At 38.8% G+C, this 21534-nt stretch overlaps 1 pseudogene across 1 annotated transcript; it reads left to right on the forward strand.

Annotated features, from left to right (window-relative positions):
* Positions 1–9520: 9520 nt before the first annotated feature.
* On the forward strand, positions 9521–10203 carry LOC308428446 (protein tyrosine phosphatase type IVA 2-like; annotated as a pseudogene). The gene has a single exon. The product of its transcript is annotated as a protein tyrosine phosphatase type IVA 2-like (transcript).
* Positions 10204–21534: the final 11331 nt, after the last annotated feature.

Consider the following 21534-nt stretch of genomic DNA (forward strand, 5'->3'; position numbering starts at 1 on the left):
CCAGTGGCTACTGAGGGAGGAAAAATTAATGATCTGCTGGGAGAAGCCTCAAAGTAGATTATCCAATTCCATGTGGTCATTTCTAAACACATGTACATACAAGGAACTCTAAATTGACTCCGTAGATTGTGTGTGTGTGTGTGTGTGTGTGTGTGTGTGTGTGTGTGTGTTTATCACTAAGAGAAGAGGTCATAAATTGAAGAGAAAGGGAACATGGGATTAATTGGTAGAGGAGGTAGATGTGGAGGTACAAGTTGTACAAGTAAGTTGTATTCATATATGATATTATGAACAAATTAAAAAATTAAAATACAAAAGAAAGCCCACCACTAACCATGTTTCCTCCTCGAAGAAACACACCTAACTAGCAAAGATATATACCATAGATGGTAAAAGGATAAAAAGGGGTATTTTACAAAAATAAAACTAATAAACAAGCAGTTGTATCTATTCTAATATTATATGAAAATATACTTCAAACTAAACATATAAAAGACAAAGGTCTCTTTATATTCATCCAGGAGACAACATCTCTTATATTGACCTTATAATTCTGAACATATATGTATTGTACACAAGAACACTTCTCGTAAGACGCAGATTAATAATAACATAGTGATAGTGAGTAATGGCATTACCTTACTCTCACAAATAAATGATTAAGAGAGAAGCATTGAGTTAAATGACATAAAGTCAAATTCCTTAATATACATCCACAGATCATTCCACCCAAACATTAAAGAGCACACATTCCAAGACACACAAAAAAGAAGATTTCAAGCCAATATCCCTCATAAATATAGATTTAAAATGTTCAATAAAATACTGGCAAATGAAATATAGGCATATAGCAAATAGATTATCCACTGCAATCAAATAATCTTTACACCAGAGATGAAAGCATGGTTCAAATCATATAAATGAACTTAAAAACAAAAGTTGTATCTCAATGATGCAAAAAAGAGTATTGATAGTACCTAATATGACATTAAAATAAAAGTCTTAAGGCTGGAGAGATGGCTCAGAGGTTAAGAGCATTGAGTAACTGCTCTTCCAGAGGTTCTGAATTCAAATACCAGCAACCACATGGTGGCTTACAACCATCTGTTATCATATCTAATGCTCTCTTCTGGTGTGTCTGAAGACACATGCAGTATGCATGTTTGTGTGTGTGTGTGTGTGTGTGTGTCTAGGGAGGGGGGAGGGAGGGAGAGAGGGAGGGGGAGAGAGAGACAGAGAGAGAGAGAGAAATGAATTAGAGAGAGTTGGATTAGACTATACTACAACATAATAAATAATATATAAGAAAATTCCACATCCAATAGTATCTTAAGTGGAGAGAAATTTGAAGCAATCTCTTTAAAATCAAACATAATATAAGAATTTCCTCTATTTCTCTTCTTTTCACTACTGTACTTAAAGCACTAGCTAAAACAATAAGACATACCAAAGAAATTGCATTAAAATATAAAAGAAGTTAAATTGTCTCTCTCTTATAATTTTATAAATAGAAGAGCTGGGACTATTCCATGGCACTCTGGACAAAAAAACCTGCCCACAGAGAACTGGTCTCCCAGGAGCACTCTCACTCCTAAGTCCATGGGTGAGACCCCACTTTCTCTACACTTACTGTATGAGGGGAGACCAGCCAGGAGAACACAGGGCACAAGAACTGAGAGACTATCTGGGAAGGGACTCTTCTAGCCTCCATCTGTGCCCAGATCTAAGGTTGTCCCATGGCACTCCAGACAGAAAATCTACCTGGAGAGAGCTGGTCTCTCAGGATTACTTTTACTACTAATAACAGAGACTCACAGGCTCACAGGCCCACAGGAGTGACAAGTTCCAGTTAGAGACAGCAAAACCAACTAACATCAGAGAAAAAAAGATGGCAAGAGGCAAGCACAAGACCTAATCAAAAGAAACCAAGACTACTTGGTATCAGCAGAACCCAGTTCTCCTACCACAGCAAGTACTGGATATCCCAACACTCTGGGGGAACAAAAGATTTGGATTTAAAATCGCATCTCATGATAATGATAGAAGACTTGAAGAAGAACATAAATAACTTCCTTTAAAAAATACAAGAGAACACAGGTAAACAAGTAGAAACCTTTAAAGAGTTACAGGAAAACACAACCAAACAGATGAAGGAATAGAACAAAACCATCCAGGATCTAAAAACAGGGGAAAAATAAAAAATCACAAAAAGAGACAACCCTGGAGATACAAAATATCTGGCAAAGATCAGAAGTCACACAAGCATCACCAACAGAATACAAGAGATTAAAGAGATAACCTTAGGAGCAGAAGATACCAAAAAACATTGACACAATAGAAGAAATAACATAAAAAGCAAAAATCTCCTAACTCAACATCCAGGAAATTCAGAACAAAATGAGAAGACCAACCTAAGGATAGTAGGTGTAAAAGGGAGCAAAGATCCATAACTTAAAAGGCCAGTAAATATCTTCAACAAAATTATAGAAAAAAAAAAAACCTCCCCTATCCTAAAGAATAAGATTCTCATGAACATACAAGAAGCCTATGGAACTCTAATAGATGGGACCAGAAAACAAATTCCTTCTGTCATATAATAGTCAAAACACCAAATGCACAAAACAAAGAAGAAATACGAAAAGTAGTAAGGGGACGGCTGGGTCACTGCCACCAGGACTCAGGGCCTGCCTGAAGACTGCTGAGCATCCAGAAGAGCCTCAGAAGTGCTCTCTCACCTAAGCTCATGGGTGAGTCTCCACTCCCCAACCCCAATGAATATCCAGGAAGAAACTGCCCAGCACCCTCAGGGCACAGGCAGTACAGGGCTGTCTGGAAACAGGTTTTTTCCAGCCCAGAGGCAGAGCTGGGTCATTGCAATCAGGATACAGGGTCTGCCCACAGACTGCTGAACACCCAGAAGAGACTTGGACATGCTATCCCACCTTAGCGTACAAATGAGACCCCACTCTCCTCTACTACCACTGACTATCCAAGGAGAGATCCTGGGAACTCTCAGGACACAGGTGGTGCAGTGCTGTCTAGGAATGGGTCTGTTCTGGTTCAGAGACAGAGCCAGGTCACCACCATCAGAACCCACTGCCTGCCCACAGAGAGCTGAACACTCAGGAGCAATCTTCCTCCTGAGCTGATGGGCTCTCAGGCCCACAGGAGAAGCAAGCTCCAGTCAGTGACAACAAGATCTCCAAAGATCACAGATAACAAGATGGTAAGAGGCAAGCACAAGAACATAAACAATGGAAACCAAGACAACTGGGCAACGTCATAACCCAGTTCTCCAACCACGGCAAGTAGAGGATAATAGAAAAAAACAGAAAAACAAAATATGGGCTTAACATTATACTTCATGATGATGATGATGGAGATCTTCAAGAAGAACATAAATAACATACTTAAAGAAGTACAGGAGTACACACAAATCAATTAAAGAGCTAGAGAAAAATATAACCAAACAGGTGAAAGAATTGAAAATGAAAACAAAACAATAAAGAAATCACAAAAGGAGACAACCAGGGAGATTGTCTCCTAGGAAAGACACCAGGAGACATCAATGCAACCATCACCAACAGAATACAAGAGATGAAAGAGAAAACCACAGGGGCAAGAGATATAACATAAAAAACTTTGACACAATAGTCAGAGAAAATGCAAAAATCAAAAAGCTCCTAACCCAATCCAGGATATTCAGGACACAATCAAAAGACCAAACATAAAGTTAATAAGTGTAGAAGAGAGCAAAGACTCTCAACTAAAAGGCCCACTGGGTATCTTCAACAAAATCATAGAAGAAAACTTAGCTAACCTTAATAACAAGATGACTATGAACATACAAGAAACCTACAGAACTCTAAATAGATTGAACCAGAAAAGAAACTCCTCCTGACATATAATAGTCAAATCACTGAATTTTCAAAACATAGAAAGAAGTATAAAAGCAGTAAAGGAAAAGGGACAAGTAATATATAAAGGAAGACTGATTAGAATCACACTAGACTTCTCAACAAAAACTGTGAAAGCTAGAAGATCCTGGACTCATGGCAAACAAACCTTAAGAAAACACAATGCCAGCCCAAGTTACTATATCTAGCAAAACATTCAGTAACCATAGATGGAGAAACCAAGATATTCCAGGACAAAACCAAATTTACACAATATCTGTCTACAATACAGCTCTACAAAAGATAATAGATAGAAAACACAATGAAGGAAACACACCCTAGGAAAGGCAAGAAAATAATCTTCTTTCAAGAAAACAAAAAGAAGAAAAACACACATATATAAATCTACATATAAAAAAATACCAGTAAACAACAGTCACTATTACTTAATATCTTTTAAAATAAATGGACTTATTTCCCCAATAAAAAGACACTGACTATAAGACTGGATACAGGAGCCAGCGGTGAGCCAGCATGCTGTTCCCCGCTTCCTCCTCCCTGCACAAGCTTGCTCCAGGGAACCAGTAACTGTGCATCTGGCTATTCCCAGTGGGACACACAGTGTGAGGAACACGCACTCAGACCACCCGCCACCAGGAACAGCGGTGAGCCAGCAGTAAGCCAGCAGTGAGCCAGCGGTGACCCAGAGACACAAGTCTGGAACAGCAGTGAACAAGCGGTGAGCCAGCAGTGATCCAGGGACACAAGACTGACAACAAGATGGCAAGAGGAAAGGGAAAAAACGTACCTCAAGACAACCTGGTAACACCAGTACCCAGCTCTCCCATCACAGCAAACAGTGGAATGCCAGACACACCAGAAAAAGAAGATTCAGACCTAAAACCATACCTCAAGACGATGATAGAGATCCTTAAACAAGAATGGGAGGAAAAGCATAAAGAATTAGAAGCTTTTAAAGAGGAAACAAGGAAAACACTCAAAGAATTCAAAGAGCTAGAGGAAAACAGAACTCAAGAGATGAAGGAATGGAAGAAGGAATTTAAAACGAAAACTGACACTATAAAGAAAACACTAAAAGAGACAACCCTGGAGGTAGAACACCTAAAAAAGAAATCAGGAGTCTCAGATTTAAGCATTTCCAGTAGACTACAAGAGATGGAAGAGAGAATCTCGGGGGCCGAAGACAACATTGAAAACATATGCAAAACAGTCAGAGAAGATGAAAAAACCAAAAAGCTCCTAATCCAAAATGTCCAGGAGATCAAGGACACAATGAGAAGACCAAACTTAAGGGTAATAGGAATAGAAGAGGGCAAAGAATATCAACTAAGAGGCACAGTAAATATCTTCAACAAAATCATAAAAGAAAACTTCCATACTCTTAAGAATGAGATGACCATGAGCATAAAACAAGCCTACCGAACTCCAAATAGATTGGATCACAAAAGAAACTCCTCCCGACACATAATAGTCAAAACACCAAGTGCCCAAAGTAAAGAAAAATATTAAAACCACTAAGGGAAAAAGGCCATGTAACATATAAAGGCAGACCAATCAGAATCACACCCGATTTCTCAACAGTCTATGAAAGCTAGAAGAGCTTGGATAGAAATTATGCAGACCATAGAGAGCACAGGTGCCAGCCCAAGCTGCTATACCCAGCAAAACTATCAATCACCATAGATGGAAAGACTAAGATATACCAAGACAAAACTAAATTTACACAATATCTGACAACAAACCCAACACTACAATGAATTATAGCTGAAAAACAGATTACACCGAGGAGAACTACATCCTAACGAAAACAAGAAAACTCCTAAGCAAGAAAACCAAAAGAAGAAAGACATACAGGCACAATTCAACCTCCAAAAGCAAAAATAGCATGAAACAGCAACCACAATTCCTTGATATCTGTTAACATAAATGGACTCAATTCCCCAATAAAAAGACATAGGCTATCAGACTGGATACATAAACAAAACCCAGCAATTTGTTGCATACAAGAAACTTATCTCAGAGACAGACACTATCTCAGAGTAAAAGGGTCGGAAAAAACCTTCCAAGCAAATGGCCCCAAGAAGCAAGCTGGAGTGGACATTCTAATATCGAATTAAGTGGATTTTCAACCAAAAGTTATCAAAAAAGATAAGGAAGGACACTTTTTACTCATTACAGGGGAAATTAGACAAGAGGAACTCTCAAGCCTTAACATATATGCTCCAAATACAAAAGCACCCATATCCATAAAAGAAACCCTACTAAAGCTCAAAAAATGCATTGCGCTCCACACAATCATAGTGGGAGACCTCAATACTCCACTCTCACCAATGGACAGATCAGGGAAACAAAAACTGAACAAGGATACTATAAAACTAGCAGTGGTTATAAACCAACTGGAATTAATAGATATCTACAGAACATATGATCCTAAAAAAAAAAAAAAAAAATACACCTTCTTCTCAGCACCTCATGGTACCTTCTCAAAAATTGACCACATAATTGGTCACAAAACGAATCTCAATAGATAGAAGAAGATTGAAATACTCCCATGCATCTTCTCAGATCACCATGGTCTAAGGCTGGTCTTTAACAACAACAAAGACAACAGCAAGCTCACATACACATGGAAACTAAACAATGCTCTGTTAAACAATAGCAGGGTAAAAGAAGAAATAGAGAAAGAAATCAAGGATTTTCTAGAATTCAATGAAAACAAAAACATAACATACCCAAACCTATGGGACGTAATGAAAGCAGTACTGAGAGGAAAACTCATAGCTCTGAGTGCTCCCAAAAAGAAACTGGAGTGAGCATACACTAGCAACTGAAAGCTCTAGAACAAAAGGAAGCAGATACACCCAAGAGGAGTAGATGGCAAGAAATAATCAAACTTAGGGCAGAAATGGACCAAATAGAAACCAAAAGAACCATTGAAAGAATCAACAAAACGAAGAGCTAGTTCTTTGAGAAAATCAACAAGATTGATAAACCCCTAGCCAGACTAACTAGAGGGCAAAGTGAGAGTATCCAAATTAACAAAATCAGAAAGGAAAGTGAAGAAATAACAACTGAAACAAACTGAGGAAATTCAAGAAATCATCAGATCATACTACAAAAGGCTATACTCAACAAAGCTGGAAAATCTGGAGGAAATGGATGAATTCCTAGACAGATACAAGGTACTAAAGTTAAATCAGGACCAGGTAAACAATCTAAATAATCCCATAACACCTAAAGAAATAGAGGCAGTCATCAAAACCCTCCCAACCAAAAAAAGCCCAGGTACAGATGGGTTTAGTGCAGAATTTTATCAGACATTTTTGCAGACATAACACCAATATTCTCCAGACTATTCCACAAAATAGAATCAGATGAAAAACTACCTAACTCATTTTTTGAGGCTACAATAACTTTTGTTCCTAAACCACACAAAGACCCTACAAGGAAGTAGAACTTCAGATCAATCTCACTTATGAACATTGATGCAAAAATACTCAACAAAATCCTTGCAAACCGAATCCAAGAACACATCAAAACGATCATTCACCATGATCAAGTAGGCTTCATCCCTGGAATGCAGGGATGGTTTAATATAAGGAAATATATCAATGTAATTCACCATATAAACAAACTCAAAGAAAAAAACCACATGGTTATCTCGCTAGATGCTGAGAAAGCATTTGATAGAATTCAATACCCCTTCATGTTAAAAGTCTTGGAAAGAACAGGTTCCAGGGCCCATACATAAACATAATAAAAGCAATATACAGCAATCCAACAGCTAACATCAAACTTACTGGTGGGAAACTTGAAGAAATCCCACTAAAATCAGAGACTTGACAGGGCTGCCCACTCTCCCCCTACCTAGTCAACATAGTACTGGAAGTCCTGGCCAGAGCAATTAGACAGCAAAAGGAAATCAAAGGGGTACAAATTGGAAAGGAAGAAGTAAAAACATCACTATTTGCAGATGACATGATAGTGTACTTAAGCGACCCCACAACTTCCACCATGGAACTCCTACAGCTGATAAACAAGTTCAGCAAAGTGGCTGAATATAAAATTAACTCAAACAAATCAGTAGCTACTTATATTCAAAGGACAAACATGAGGAGAAAGAAATTAGGGAAAAGATACCCTTCACAATAGTCACAAAAAATATGAAATACCTTGGCATGACTCTAACTAAGCAAGTGAAGGACCTGTATGACAAAAACTTCAAAGCTCTAAAGAAGGAAATCAAGGAAGATCTCAGAAAATGGAAAGATCTCCCATGCTCATGGATTGGAAGGATCAACATTTTGAAAATGGCCATCTTACCAAAAGCAATCTACAGATTCAATGCAATCCCCATCAAAATTCCAACCCAGTTCTTCATTGAGTTGGAAAGAGCAATGTGCAATTTCATTTGGAATAACAAAAGACCTAGAATAGCGAAATCCATCCTCAACACCAAGAAAATATCTCCAGGAATCACTATCCCTGACCTCAAGTTATATTACAAGGCAATTGTGCTGAAAACTGCATGGTACTGGTACAAAAATAGGCAAGTGGATCAATGGAATAGAATAGAAGATCCAGAAATGAGCCCTCAAGTATATGGTCACCTGATTTTTGACAAAGGAGCTATAAACATTCAATGGAAAAAGGACAGCCTATTCAACAAATGGTGTTGGTCCAACTGGCACTCAGCATGCAGAAGAATGAAAATAGACTCAGAAACAACTCACAGACTGTGCGAAGTTCAAGAAAAGGAAAAGAAAAAAAAAAAAAAACCATTATTCTCAATCCTTACACACCAAGAAAACTTTTACTATTTTGGGTTACATCCTGTTTTACATGTACTTTTTGCTCATTGTAACTAGTTAGACCTTAAGGCACACTATCAAACCTTTGAGGAAAAAAAAAATGCCAAGTACTGAAAATGTATTTGTATACTTTTATGCAAAAATGCTTAAAATTTGTTTATTTATCTTTATTTTTTTAATGAAGTTGTTCACGCCGAGGCTGGGGGGGAGCCTTCAATCCCCAGTCCCCAGCTTGCTAGCGATTTTCTTTGGAATATACGTTGCACATTTATGGCGATTCTGAGCGTGAGGGCAGAGTTCTGCCAGGCTCAGCACAGCCTTTTCGCTGACAAGTGAACTTGGGGTTATATGTGCCATAATTAACATTACCTTGAAGACTCTGGACACCGAGACTGGCCTCAGAAGTAGTAGGCTTTTTTTTTTAATTGCAAGTTTATTCTTTTAATGACTCCAGTAAAATTAAGCATCAAGTAAACAAAAGTGGAAAAGAACCTACACTTTTAACTTGTCTCACTAGTGCCTAAATGTAGTTTAAAGGCTGCTTAAATTTTGTATGTAGTTGGATTTTTTGGGAAGCTGAAGGTATCTATCTGCAGACATTGAGGCTCAAGTTGAATTTGAATTCAAGTGGATTCTTAATAAATACTTCTGCCTGTGCTGTAGAGAGAGGCTTCATAAGGAATAAGCAAGTTGAATAGAGAAAATAGTGATCGATAATAGGCGTTTTCATGGTCTTTTTAATGGTTTCTGCTGCAGAACATTTCAAGATTTACTGATTTCCTCCTCCCCCCCATTTTCCCCACCACACTCACACACGCACGCTCACACTTTTTATTTGCCATAATGAACCGTCCAGCCCCTGTGGAGATCTCTTATGAGAACATGCGTTTTTTGATAACTCACAACCCCACCAATGCGACTCTCAACAAGTTCACAGAGGAACTTAAGAAATACGGAGTGACGACTTTGGTTCGAGTTTGTGATGCTACATATGATAAAGCTCCAGTTGAAAAAGAAGGAATCCACGTTCTAGATTGGCCCTTTGATGATGGAGCTCCACCCCCTAATCAGATAGTAGATGATTGGCTGAACCTGTTAAAAACCAAATTTCGTGAAGAGCCAGGCTGCTGAGTTGCAGTGCATTGTGCTGCAGGATTGGGAAGGGCTCCTGTGCTAGTTGCACTTGCATTGATTGAATGCGGAATGAAGTATGAAGATGCTGTTCAGTTTATAAGACAAAAAAGAAGAGGAGCATTCAATTCTAAACAGCTGCTTTACTTGGAAAAATACCAACCTAAAATGCGATTACACTTCAGAGATACCAATGGGCACTGCTGTGTTCAGTAGAAGTAGAGGAAGGCTGGATCGTGATATTAGAGGGAACTCTTGGTACCTGGAAATGTGAATCTGGATTCTTACCTGTGTCATCAAAGGCTTGATGGATTCAGTACTCCTCAACTCTACTGATTGAGAAGAAGGCAAATGATAAAGAAATCCCTCTATAACACGAATAAAATGTTTAAGAAAAGAAAAAAAGAAAGGAAAGGGGATTAATTTAGTGAAAGATGATTTTGCTCCTAGTATCGGAGTTTTGATTTCTGACAGGATTGAATTATTTCAAAATCGCCTGTGTTTTTTAAGCTTTTTCAAAATAGTTGTCTGAGGAAAACCAGAGAATATTAACCAGTGTGGAGCCAGTTGTTGGGAAGCACACACTTCCATTATTCTTGGCACATAGGTCTCCTTGTGATGGGATTTGGGGAAGGTAGATTTCCCCATCTTCTCTCTTGCTGCCTCTCTCCCTTCTCCTGATGCATGTTGAAGGAATAGAAAGAAGCCCTTGTTGCTGTAGATGTGCGTGTGTCTCGCAGCCTTAAGCCCACCTGGGCACTTTTAGGGAAAAAAAAACAAAAAATAAATAAATGAATAAATAAAAAGCAAAAATATGAAGTTGTTCAAATAAAAAAGAAAGAAAATAAAAAACCATTATGCTTAATTTTTACACACCAAGAAAACTTTGACTATTTCTAGGTTACATCTTGTTTACATGTACTTTATGCTCATTGTAACAAGTAAGATTTTAATGCATACTATAAAAACTTTTAAAAAATCAAGTACTGACAAAAATGTATTTTCATACTTTTATGCATAAATGCTTAAAATCTGTATGTTTATCTTTTTTAAAAATAAAGTTATTCAATTAAAAAATTGGTACAGAGCTAAAGAAAGAATTCACAATTGAGTAATATCGAATGTCTAAGAAGCACCTAAGGAAATGCTCAACATCCCTAGTCATCGGGGAAATGCAAATCAAAACAACCCTGAGATTCCACCTCACACCAGTCAGAATGGCTAAGATCAAAAACTCAAATGTCCTTCAGTAGATTAATTGATACAGAAATTGTGGTATATTTACACAGTGAAGTACTACTCAGCTATCAGAAACAATGACTCTATGACATTCCTAGGAAAATGGATGTATCTGGAAAATATCATCCTGAGTGAGGTAACCCAGTCACAAAAGAACAGACATAATATGCAGTCACTGATAATTGAATACTAGCCCTACAAAGCTCTGAATACCCGAGAAACAACTCACAGACCATATAAAGTTCAAAAAAAGAAAGGCTAAAAAGTGGAAGCCTCAGTTCTTCTTAGAAAAAATAAACAATAAGTGTATAGCACCCTTTCAGAGTGGGGTAAACCTAGATATTAAATCATTAATAACTCATGAACTAAGAAGATATCTTTGTGGCAATTTTTGGTATTTAAAAATCATTATGTTTAATCTTTACACAGCAAGAAAACTATGACTATTTCCATGTTATGTTTTGCTTTACATGTACTTTATGCTCATGGTAACTAGTAGGATTTCAACACATACTATCAAGATTAAAAAAAAAATTAAGTACTGACAAGAATATATTCATATTGTTTCATTCCAATACGCTTTTAAAATTCTGTACGTGCATCTCTGTTTTTAAATAAAGTTGTAAGAAAAAATTTTAAAAAGCAACAGTCTTCTCAGCAGATCATTGATCTAATAGAAGTAAACAAAGTGAGAGCAGAGCCTGGACTACCTGCCAGGCGGAACAGCGGCTCATAGAGGCTGAGCAACTGCGATTGGGAACAGAAAATTGGAACTTCTGTTTCCACCCTGAGGGGACTTCCAGACTCAGAGCGGAGCCTGGCCTACCTGCCAGGTGGAACGGTGGCTCATAGAGGCTGAGCAACTGGCGACTTCCGGACGCAGAGCGGAGCCTGGCCTACCTGCCAGGTGGAACTGCGGCTCATAGAGGCTGAGCAAGTGGTGAGTGAGAGACCAAGACTGCAGGGGAGCAGAGAGATCTCTGGGGAGTGCACACGGAAAGAGCACACCGTACCTTGCTTTGCCCCGCCCTGCCCGATCCAGCAATTGGGAACAGAAAATTAGAACTTCTGTTCCCACCCGGAGGCAACTTCCGGACACAGAGCGAAGCCTGGCCTACCTGCCAGGCGGAACAGCAGCTCATAGAGGCTGAGCAACTGCGATTGGGAGCAGAAAATTAGAACTTCTGTTTCCACCCAGAGGCGACTTCCAGACGCAGAGCGGAGCCTGGCCTACCTGCCACGCAGAATGGCGGCTCATAGAGGCTGAGCAACTGGTGAGTGGGAGACCTAGACCGCAGGGGAGCAGAAAGATCTCTGTGGAGTACACAAGGAAAGTGCACCCCCTGCCTTGCCCTGCCCTGCCCTGCCTGATCCAGCAAACCAAAATAGAACTTGGAACTTCTGCTCACACCCGACGACTCTGAGGCATAAAACAGGGCTCAACCCATCTGACACCTCAACCAGTGGAGAACCAGGGTCACAGACCAGATACAAGGGAAAGGTAAGAACATATCACTGACAACAAAATGGCAAGAGGAAAGAGAAAGAGTATATTCCAAGGGAACCAAGACAATCTAGCAACACCAGAGCCGAGCTCTCCCATAACAGCAAACATCGGAACTCCAAACATTCCAGAAAAAGAAGACATAGATCTGAAATCATGCCTCAAGATGCTGATAGAGTTACTTAAACAAGAAAAAGAGGAAAAGCAAAAAGATTCAGAAGCTTTTAAAGAAGAAACAAGAAAAACACTCAAAGAACTCAAAGAACGAAAGGAAAACAGAACCAAAGAAATAAAGGAATGGAAGAGGTAAATTAAAACAGAGATTGACACAATAAAGAAAACACTAAAAGAGATAACCTTAGAGTCAGAACACCAAAAAAAGAAATCAGGAGTCACAGAAGCAAGCATTTCCAATAGATTACAAGAGATCGAAGAGAGAATCTCGGGAGCAGAAGACAACATTGCAAACAGACAAAACAGCCAGAGAAGATGCAAAAAACAAAAAGCTCCTAACCCAAAATGTCCAGGAAATCCAAGACACAATGAGAAGACCGAACCTAAGGATAATAGGAATAGAAGAGGGAGAAGATTATCAACAAAGGGGCACAGTAAATATCTTCAACAAAATCATAGAAGAAAACTTCCCTACCCTCAAGAATGAGATGACCACGAGCATAAAAGAAGCCTTCAGAACTCCAAATAGGTTGGACCAGAAAAGAAATACCTCCCGACACATAATAGTAAAAATATCAAGCGCCCAAAGCAAAGAAAGAATACTAGAAGCAGTAAGGGAAAAAGGTCAAGTAACATATAAAGGCAGACCAATCAGACTCACACCCGATTTCTCAACAGAGACTATGAAAGCTAGAAGAGCCTGGACAGACACCATGCACACCTTAAGAGAGCACAAGTGCCAGCCCAAGCTGCTATACCCAGCAAAACTATCAATCACCATCGATGGAGAGACAAAGATATTTCAAGACAAATCAAAATTCACACAATATCTGACCACAAACCCAGCACTACAACGAATTATAGGTGGAAAACCCAATACAATGAGGAAAAATACAGCCTAGTAAGAACAAGAAAACTCCTAAACAAGAAAACTAAAAGAAGAAAAAAACACAGACACAACTCAACCCAAAAAAGCAATAATGGCAGGAAACAGAAACAACTATTCCTTGATATCTATTAACATAAATGGTCTTAACTCCCCAATAAAGAGACATAGACTATCAGACTGGATACATAAACAAAATCCAGCCTTTTGCTGCATACAGGAAACTCATCTCAGAGACAAAGACAGACACTATCTCAGAGTAAAAGGGTGGGAAAAAAATTTCCAAGCAAACAGCTCCAAGAAGCAAGCTGGAGTGGCTGTTCTAATATCGAATAAAGTAAATTTCCAACCAAAAGTTATCAAAAAAGATAAGGAAGGACACTTTTTACTCATTACCGGGGTAATCTGTCAGGAGGAACTCTCAATCCTTAACTTATATGCTCCAAATAAAAAATCACCCACATTCATAAAAGAAACCCTACTAAAGCACAAAAAATACATTTCACCCCACACAATAATAGTGGGAGACTTTAATACCCCACTCTCACCAATGGACAGATCAGGGAAACAGAAACTGAACAAGGACACTGCAAAACTAGCAGAGACTTTGAACCAACTAGAATTAATAGATATATACAAAACATACTATCCCAAAGTAAAAGAATACACCTTCTTCTCACTACCCCATGGCACCTTCTCGATAATTGACCACATAATTGGACACAGAACGAGCCTCCATCAATATAAGAAGATTGAAATACTCCCATGCATCCTCTCAGATCATCATGGGCTACGGCTGGTCTTTAACAACAACAAAGACAACAGAAAGCCCACATACACATGGAAACTAAACAATGCTCTGTTAAATGATAGCAGGGTCAAAGAAGAAATAAAAAAAGAAATTAAGGATTTTCTAGAATTCAACGAAAACAAAAACACAACATACCCAAACCTATGGGATGCAATGAAAGCAGTATTGAGAGGAAAACTCATAGCCCTAAGTGCTTCCTAAAAGAAACTGGAGAGAGCTCACATCAGCAACCTGACAGCACAGCTAAAAGCCCTAGAACAAAAGGAAGCAGATATACCCAAAAAGAGTAGACAGCAAGAAATAATCAAAATTAGGGTCGAAATAGACCAAATAGAAACAAAAAGAACCATTGAAAAAATCAACAAAACCAAGAGTTGGTTCTTTGAGAAAATCAACAAGATTGATAAACCCCTAGCCAGACTAACTAGAGGGCAAAGAGAGAGTATCCAAATTAACAAAATCAGAAAGGAAAGTGGGGACATAACAACTGAAACTGAGGAAATTCAAGAAATCATCAGATCCTACTACAAAAATTTATACTCCACAAAAGTGGAAAATCTGAAGGAAATGGATGAATTCCTAGACAGATACAAGGTCCCAAAGTTAAACCAAGACCAAGTAAACCATCTAAATAACCCTATAACACCTAAAGAAATAGAAGAAGTCATCAAAAGCCTCCCATCCAAAAAAAGCCCAGGTCCAGACGGGTTCAGTGCAGAATTTTATCAGACATTTATTGAGGATATAACACCAATACTCGCCAAATTATTCCAAAAGATAGAATCAGATGGAATATTACCCAACTCATTTTTTGAGGCTACAATAACCCTCGTACCTAAACCACACAAAGACCCTACAAGGAAAGAGAACTTCAGACCAATCTTACTTATGAACATTGATGCAAAAATACTCAACAAAATTCTTGCAAACCGAATCCAAGAACACATCAAAACGATCATTCATCATGACCAAGTAGGATTCATCCCTGAGATGCAGGGATGGTTTAACATAAGGAAATCCATCAACGTAATCCACCATATAAACAAACTCAAAGACCAAAATCACATGGTCATCTCAGTAGACACTGAGAAAGCATTCGACAAAATCCAACACCCCTTCATGTTAATAGTCCTGGAAAAAACAGGAATACATGGCCCATACTTAAACATAATAAAAGCTATATACAGCAAACCAACAGCCAACATCAAACTTAATGGCGAGAAACTTGTAGCAATCCCACTAAAATCAGGGACTCGACAAGGCTGCCCACTCTCCCCCCTACCTATTCAACATAGTACTGGAAGTCCTGGCTGGAGCAATTAGACAGCAAAAGGAGATCAAGGGGACACAAATCGGAAAGGAAGAGATAAAAACATCACTATTTGCCAATGACATGATAGTGTACTTGAGTGACCCTAAAAATTCCACCAGAGAACTCCTACAGCTGATAAACAAGTTCAGCAAAGTGGCTGGATACAAAATTAACTCAAACAAATCAGTAGCCTTCCTGTACTCAAAGGACAAACATGTGGAGAAAGAAATTAGGGAAAACGTACCCTTCACAATTGTTACAAAAACTATGAAATACCTTGGTGTGACTCTAACTAAGCAAGTGAAGGACCTGTATGACAAGAACTTCAAACCTCTAAAGAAAGAAATTGAGGAGGATCTCAGAAAATGGAAAGATCTCCCATGCTCATGGATTGGAAAAATCAACATCTTAAAAATGGCCATCCTACCAAAAGCAATCTACAGATTCAATGCAATCCCCATCAAAATTCCAACCCAGTTCTTCATGGAATTGGAAAGATCAATGTGCAATTTCATATGGAATAACAAAAGACCTAGAATTGCGAAATCCATCCTCAACAACAAAAAAACATCTGCGGGAATCACTATCCCTGACCTCAAGCTATATTACAAGGCAATTGTGCTGAAAACTGCATGGTACTGGTACAGAAATAGGCATGTGGATCAATGGAATACAATAGAAGATCCAGAAATGAGCCCTCATGTATATGGTCACCTGATCTTTGACAAAGGAGCAGTAAACATTCAATGGAAAAAGGACAGCCTATTCAACAAATGGTGCTGGTCCAACTGGCACTCTGCATGCAAAAGAATGAAAATCGGCCCGTTCTTATCTCCTTGTACAAAGCTCAAGTGTAAGTGGATCAAAGATCTCCACATTAAACCAGATACACTGAAACTATTAGATGAGAAAGTAGGGAAAACCTTAGAACACATAGGTACAGGAGAAAATTTTCTGAATAAAACACCAATGGCTCAAGCTCTAAGATCAAAGATTAACAAATGGGACTTAATGAGATTGCAAAGTTTCTGTAAGGCTAAAGACATTGTCAAGAAAACAAAACGGCAACCAACAGAATGGGAAAAGATCTTTACCAACACCACATCAGATAGAGGCCTAATATCCAAAATGTACAAGGAACTCAAAAAGCTAGACACCAGAGAATCAAATAACCCTATTAAAAAATGGGGTACAGAGCTAAACAAAATGTTTTCAGTTGAGGAACACCGAATGGCCGAGAAACACCTGAGGAAGTGCTCGACATCCTTAGCCATCAGGGAAATGCAAATCAAAACGACCCTGAGATACCACCTCACACCAGTCAGATTGGCCAAGATCCAAAACTCAGATGACAGCAGATGCTGGCGAGGCTGAGGAGAAAGAAGAACACTTCTCCACTGTTGGTGGGGTTGCAAGCTAATACAACCACTCTGGAAGTCTGTCTGGCGATACCTCAGAAAATTGGATATAGTACTACCTGAAGACCCAGCTATTCCACTTCTGGGCATATACCCCAGAGACACTTCAATACACAACAAAGATATATGCACCACAATGTTCATAGCGGCTCTATTTATAATAGCCAAAAGCTGGAAGGAACCCAGATGTCCTTCAGAAGATGAATGGATACAAAAATTGTGGTACATATACACAATGGAATACTACTCAGCCACCAGAAACAATGACTTAACCAAATTCTTAAGAAAATGGCTGCATCTAGAGAATATCATCCTGAGTGAGATAACCCAGTCACAAAAGAACAGACATAATATGCAGTCACTGATAGTGGGATGCTAACCCCAGAGGATTGCACTCCCCCAGAAACAACTCACAGACTGTATGAAGTCCAAGAAATAAAGAAAACAGAAAAAAAATATACATATATTTACAAAACAAGAAGACTTTGACTATTTCCATGTTCCGTTTTGTTTTGCATGTACTTTATGCTTATTGTAACTATTAGGTTTTCAATGCATACTGTCAAGCCCTTGAAAAAAATCAAGTTCTGACGAAAAAAATATATTCACATGGTTTTATGTAAAAATTATTTCAATGTCTGAAAAAACATTACTGACAAAAATGTATAATTTTAAGCAAAAAAATGTTTAAAATCTGTACATTTATCTTTGCTTTGTAAAATAAAGTCGTTTAAAAAAAAGTAAACAAAGTATGTCTCACAAAATATAGGAAAATTTAAGAAGCTTATATTCAATGGATATCAAGAGCAATAGAAACTACATAATATATACAAACTAATGGAGATTGAACATCACAGTTTTGAATGACAAGTAGTTCACTGAAGAAATCAACAGGAAATACAAATATCAAAAATGACATAATGTGACTATAGTGACTTAAATAATAATGGTTACTATTGGCTCAAATATATGAATATTTGGTCTCCAGTTAATAAATCTTTTTGGAAAGTATTGAGGAATACAGCCTTGTGGAGGAGGCATATCACTGGGGGTGGGCTTTAGGTTTCAGACTTCTTTCCCTGTCTTAGGGTTTTACTTCTGTGAAGACACCATGACCAAGGGAACTCATATAAGGACAATATTTATTTGGGACTGGCTTACGGGTTCAGAACTTTAGTTCATTATCATTAAGGTTCCCTAATTTCCCCCATTGGGTTGCCATGCTTAGTCCAATGTTTCGCTGTGCATACCCACAACTGTTTTGGTTAGGCTCTGGCACAGCCTGTCCCCTTAAACAAATTTCTTAAATGTTAGCATTCCTTCTAGACTCTGCCCCACAATTACCTAGCAACATCCAGGTATACATGACTCACTATAAAAAAAGGTTGTTTCTCTCTTTCCCTCTCCCTCTCCCCTTCCCTCTCTCCTTATCCTTTTCCCACCCCTCTCTCAATATCTTACACTATTATTCTCTTATTCTCTTTCTATATTCATTCTCTATCCCTTCTCCCCCATTCCCCTTCCCCCACCCCACACCCTCTCTCTCTCTCTCTCTCCATGTGTTCATGGCCAGCCTCTACTCCTCTTTTCTCTCTCTCTCTCTCTCTCTCTCTCTCTCTCTCTCTCTCTCTCTCTCTCTCTCTCTCTCTCTCTCTCCATGTGTTCATGGCCAGCCTCTACTCCTCTTCTCTCTCTCTCTCTCTCTCTCTCTCTCTCTCTCTCTCTCTCTCTCTCTCTCTCTCTTCTCCTTTCTCTGTATCTACTCCCTCCTAAACTCCCTTCCCCATGTCTTAAATAAACTCTGTTCCATACTGTATCTGTCATATGACTGGTACATCGGGGGAAGGGATGTCTCAGCATGAGCCTGCAGAGGCACCTCCTTCCACCTGTGATACTACGCTTCTTGGTTCTTTCTTTTTGTTTTTAGAAAACACAGCAATTGTTAGAGGAGGTTTCAAGATGATCTAATCTTGACACCGTCACATGGTTATTAGCAGTCACTTTTATGCAGCTATATAGTAAAAATGAGCAAGTAGGGCAAAAAGAAATACAAAATACACAGTTATAGCTCAGAACGTGTTTTGTGCTTTCTGCAAGAGCTGTTTCCCATTTTTTAAAAAAGTGGCAAAAGCTGTTTCCTATCCACATCTTTCTGGTAATTGAGTTGATAGAGTCTGTCTTGAGATCTTGCTGTGCTCAAGCATAGGCATGGTCACTGATGAAGCAAAGTATACGTTCTACACGGAACAATGTAATACATTAGTAATGCAGTTAGTCGGGAGTCATTATCATTATAAGTAAAAAGGAAACACATTCACTTGTTTCAGAATTCTTTGAACTTTAAAAAGGGAGAAGAACTTTCTTATCCCATTGTCATTATATCTCTGATGGGCAATAGGAACAGATGAATGTTTGTAACTAAGAATGTGTGTGCTAGATGTAAGCCCTGCCTCCCTTTGCTTCTCTCTTGCAATGCAACTGAGCAGATTTTTCAAAGTTTCCAACTATATGTGTGTTTGTGAATATGAGTGTGAGAGAGTGCAGAAGTTGGCAGTTTCATGTAAAATCGTTTGAGTAAGTGTACATGTAAAATTATGTGTGTGCAAATTTACGAATGTGCTTGTGAGGTTGTATGATTATGTTCTTGTGTCCAATAGTGAGGATGTTAGTGTAGTCTTATATTTTTCAAAACCTACATTTAGTAAGAGTCCTTAAATGTTTTAACATATGCTCTAGCCTACAACCCATCAGAACAAGTGGGAAAAATGGTTAATAGAGGAAAGAAGGATGTGAAGCCATTTAGAAATAGTTCTTTGGAGCAAATCCAATCTGTATTGGCAGGATATCAGCAATTCAGTTCACATGAATCAGTTTAATCCAGTCATAAACACCATTCACAATTCAGCAATGGTAGGTTGATCCAGAAGAAACTACTAGCATCTGCCAGTTGGCCCATGTCTGTGGAAGTGGCAAGAAGCTTCTAGAACACTACCAGAAGTTCTTTGGTGGCATTTTTCTCTATGAATCATGACAAACAGTGACCAGCAAAGAGTGACAAGGCAAACCAATACCATAAAGCATCATTCACTGTCTTTCAGTTTCTATTTATACCCTTTCCAAACATCACCTGTTCTCTCAAGCATCTACTCTAGCAAACAACACATGAGGCCCTTTTTCTAGGTTGCTTCCAGAAAAGCACCATATATCTGCTTCAACAAAAACATCCTCTTGTAGGCATAAAATTTTTGCAACCTACTTTTAATAAATGTTTAACCCCTCCTCCTGTCCACCAACCTACCAGAGGTAGTGAAAGGGAAAGGTTATTAGGATGTGGGGGGAGTGAACCTTTTTAACAATAGTCTTTGGGAGCAGGCTCGATCATCTTTGGTGGCAGTTCAGTCCTGTAGCAAACACAAAATATTACTCAGCAGCTACAGACCAGACCTCTAGGAAGGCAGACACCAGGCACAAACCAGCAGCTATAGTTCAATCCTGAAGAAACCAAAAGGCTCACCACCTGGCCCAAGGTGGTGGTTCAGAAGCAGCAAGCAGGAACCTCAGGAGAAGTTCTTCAGTGAGTTTCTCTTTCCTTGTGTCACCTCTAGTGAAGATCAACAATGCTACGCAAAGCAAACCAATACATGTGTGTCATTAGCAAGGGATAATAGGCAGAACACGTCAAACCAATGCTCATCTCCCCACTGTCTGAGGTTACCCTATGCTGTGTAGCACTTCTTTAAACTAACAAGAATGCAAACCAGACAATATGGCAGCCTCTTTAACATGCTTTAAAGCTAACATTTCTAATAGTCGCCAGGCAAGAATACCATCGTTAGCAGACATATGCTGCACAAAACCTGGAAAGACTGAAGATGCCTTTGTAGGCCCAAGAAAATCCTCTGATGGTGCATTTAGTTGCATATTAACCCTATGTCCCTGTGCCACCTTTTTGTCTTCCCAGCTCCTTGTCTCACTGAGGTGCTTTGGGCACCTGGTAGTGAAAATACATGAAGCGTAGTGGGGAGGCATTTTACTTCCCAGCCCATTCTCACTCATAATGCAGTTTCCAGAAAAACATCACAACTGAGTCCCCCCAAAAAACAGTTATTTCCACTTTAAGTCAATATGATCATATTCATCTATATGAGAGTGTACAATGTGTGAATATGTATAAATGTATGATTTTGGCAAAATTGAGATCTTGTGTTTGTATAATTGTGTTTGACTATGTGATAGTGAGTGGGTTATAATAAGGTGAGTGAGTGTGATTTTGAAGGTATATGAGTGTATTTGTCTGTATGGAGAGCTGTGAATATATTAATGTGTTAGGT

The sequence above is a fragment of the Micromys minutus genome (assembly GCF_963924665.1).
Source record: "Micromys minutus genome assembly, chromosome: 12".
Taxonomy (NCBI): Eukaryota; Metazoa; Chordata; class Mammalia; order Rodentia; family Muridae; genus Micromys; species Micromys minutus.